The sequence below is a fragment of the Crotalus tigris genome, unplaced genomic scaffold (assembly GCF_016545835.1).
Source record: "Crotalus tigris isolate CLP2741 ecotype Arizona unplaced genomic scaffold, ASM1654583v1 scf7180000018785.583249, whole genome shotgun sequence".
In the NCBI taxonomy this organism is placed as follows: domain Eukaryota; kingdom Metazoa; phylum Chordata; class Lepidosauria; order Squamata; family Viperidae; genus Crotalus; species Crotalus tigris.
The window spans coordinates 323,749-327,500 of NW_024097200.1; positions in this window are offsets into that span (position 1 = coordinate 323,749).

Below are 3,752 nucleotides of genomic sequence, written 5' to 3' on the forward strand. Positions count from 1 at the left end.
GGAAGCGCTGCCTGCCCCTTATCTAGCCTTGCAGCCAGGCAAATCCTCCGCCCCCCACCCCAGGCGCCTGCTCCTTCTCCCCCCTCCCCCCCCACCCTGGTTATGGATGGAAAAAACCATCTTGCTCTCCAGCACAAGGGTGGGGGGGGGACTCCGCCTGACCAGCCCTGCCAAGGGTCTCCTGTCATCAGTGGTCATTTGCGCAGCAGCTACACCTGTCAGCTTCTCTTTGCGTCTTAGACACACACAGAGAGACACACACAGAGAGACACACAAACAGAGGAGTGTGGCTTGGTTATAAATAGCCCCTGGGCCGGCTGCCCTATGCCTAAATTAGTCCTGGGGAAGTAGAAGGGTCACCCGCTTTTTACGCCCTCCCCAGCCAAATTCGCCCTTCCCCTTTTACAGAATATCCGGTCAGAAAGGGCCTTGTTAAACTTTTATTTATTTTTTTAACTTGCATCCTTTCTTTTATTGTGCTTTACAAATCACTTAAGGGGGCAAACAGATCCAACACACCTTACCTCTTCCTGTTTTCCCCACAACGACATCCCTGTGAGGTAGGCTGGGCTGAGAGAGAGGGAGGGAGGGAGGGAGGGAGACAGAAAGAGAGAGAGAGAGAGAGAGAGAGAGAGAGAGAGAGAGAGAGAGAGAGAGACTTTCCCAAAGTCACCCAGTTAGCTTTCATAAGGAAGGGGGGACTAGAACTTCCTGTCTCCTAGTGGGCCCAATGTCACTTAACTGGCTTTCAGGGCTAAGGTGGGACTAGAACTCCCCAACTCCTGTTGGTTGGTCCAAGGTCGCCCAGTTGACTTTCATGACTCAGACGGGGCTAGAATTCACCATCTCCTGGTGGTTGGCCCAAGGTCGCCCAGTCTACTTTCATGGCTCAGGCGGGGCTAGAATTCACCATCTCCTGGTGGTTGGCCCAAGGTCGCCCAGTCTACTTTCATGGCTCAGGCGGGGCTAGAATTCACCATCTCCTGGTGGTTGGCCCAAGGTTGCCCAGTCTACTTTCATGGCTCAGGCGGGGCTAGAATTCACCATCTCCTGATGGTTGGCCCAAGGTCACCCAGTTGACTTTCATGACTCAGATGGCGCTAGACTTCACCATCTCCTGGTGGTTGGCCCAAGGTCGCCCAGTCGACTTTCATGATTCAGACGGGGCTAGAATTCACCATCTCTTAGTGATTGGCCCAAGGTCGCCCAGTTGACTTTCATGACTCAGGCGGGGCTAGAATTCACCATCTCTTAGTGATTGGCCCAAGGTCGCCCAGTCTACTTTCATGACTCAGGTGGGGCTAGAATTCACCATCTCCTGATGGTTGGCCCAAGGTCACCCAGTTGACTTTCATGACTCAGATGGCGCTAGACTTCACCATCTCCTGGTGGTTGGCCCAAGGTCACCCAGTTGACTTTCATGACTCAGATGGCGCTAGACTTCACCATCTCCTGGTGGTTGGCCCAAGGTCACCCAGTTGACTTTCATGACTCAGATGGCGCTAGACTTCACCATCTCCTGATGGTTGGCCCAAGGTCACCCAGTTGACTTTCATGACTCAGATGGCGCTAGACTTCACCATCTCCTGATGGTTGGCCCAAGGTCACCCAGTTGACTTTCATGACTCAGACGGCGCTAGACTTCACCATCTCCTGGTGGTTGGCCCAAGGTCGCCCAGTTGACTTTCATGATTCAGACGGGGCTAGAATTCACCATCTCTTAGTGATTGGCCCAAGATCGCCCAGTCTACTTTCATGACTCAGGTGGGGCTAGAATTCACCATCTCCTGGTGATTGGTCCAAAGTTACCCAGCTGGCTTTTATGACTAAGGCAGGACTTGAACTTATGGTCTCCTGCTTTCTGGCCTGGTGCTTTAACCACTAGACCAAACTGCTCTCTTTTAGTCTAATGCTGCAGTGGTCAGAATGCAGCATTGCAGGCTGACTCTGCCCACAGAGCCAGCAGTTTGATCCTGACCTTTCTTTTTCTGCTTCCTTCCTTTCTTTCCTTGTTTCCTTCCTTCTCTTTTTTCTTTCCTCCCTCCCTCCCTCCTTTCTTTCCCCGTCCTTTCCTTTTCACCTTTTCTTTTATCCTCTCTCCCTCCCTTTCTTTTTTCTCCACTTCCTTTCTTTTCTTCCTTCCTTCCTTTCCTTTTTTCTTTCCTCCCTCCCTCCCTCCTTTTTTTCTTTCCCCTTCCTTTCTTTCCTTCTTTTACCTTTTCTTTTTTCCTCCCTCCCTCCTTCTTTTTTCTCCACTTCCTTTCTTTTCTTCCTTCCTTCCTTCCCTTTTTTCTTTCCTCCCTCCCTCCCTCCTTTTTTTCTTTCCCCTTCCTTTCTTTCCTTCTTTTACCTTTTCTTTTTTTCCTCCCTCCCTCCCTTTCTTTTTTCTCCACTTCCTTTCTTTTCTTCCCTCCCTCCTTCCTTCCTTCCTTCCCCTTCCTTTTTCCTCCCTCCCTCCTTTTCTTTCCCCTTCCTCTTTCCTTCCTTCCACTTCTTTTTCCTTCCTTCCTTCATTTACTTTTTTCTTTCCTTTTTTCTTCTCCCTCCCTCCCATTTTTCTTCTTCTTTTTCTCCTTTCTTTTTCCTCCCTCCCTTCCTTCTTGCCTCCCTTTTTTCTCCTTCCTTCGTTCCTGATTTCCTTTTCTCCCTTTTCTTTCTTTCTTTGTTTCTTTCTCTTTTTTCTTTCTTTCCTTCCTTTCTTTCTTTCCCTCCCCAAAAGTGGATGCATCTTAATAAATGAAGAAACACCAAGAACCTTGAAAGAGGGGGGGGGGCGGGGAAATCCAGTATAACAGTGTTTCCCAAACTTGACCATTTTAAGGCATGTGGATTTCAACTCCCAGAATTCCACAGCCAGCAACGCTGGCTGTGGAATTCTGGGAGTTGAAGTCCACATGCCTTAAAATGGTCAAGTTTGGGGAACACTGCAGTATAACTACCAAAGTCCTTGTGGAAAATCACAGCAGCCCATGGGAAGCCCACGTGGGTGTCACAAAAGGCATCGGTCTTCCGGTTGCACGTTTTATATTTCCCCGAAAGTGTCAGTTAATCCTGCTCTCACTCGGTCAGTCACAGTTATTACGACACGGTGTGCTTCAAAGGGCCACGAGTGCATGTGCTGGTCACGTTCCTGAGAGCCAGGAGGGATGAGTCAGCCAAACAGCGCCGAGAGGCCATCACACCCTCCCAAGGATCACCCCATCTCAAGGACTCATCTTCTACAAAGAACTGAAGACCACGGAGGACTCGAAACAGACAGCTGGGGGGGGTGTGGGTGTGCAGGCGCCAATGGCAAACAACAGACTAACGGAGGTGGAAGGGACCTCGGAGGTCTTCTAGTCCAGCCCCCTGCTCAAGCAGGAGAACCTACACCAGTGGTTCTCAACCTTTCTAATGCCGCAACCCCATAATACAGTTCCCCATGTTGTGGTGACCCCCAACCACTTATACATCACTGGGTGCCAGGGGCGTGGCCAAAGAAAAGGGGGAAAAAATGGCAGACAGCCTTGTTTGGCGACCCCCGTGAAATGGTTGTTCGACCCCAAATGGGGTCCCGACCCACAGGTTGAGAACCACTGACCTACACCATTTCAGACAAATGGCTGTCCAGTCTCTTCTTAAAAGCTACCAGGGAAGGAACATCCACAACTTCTTAAGGCAAGCCACTCCAGTGATTAATAAAAATACAGATAGTGAACTCAACTTGAAACGCTTTGAATGACTCTTTTGATTACAATAAATAAAGTGTGAAA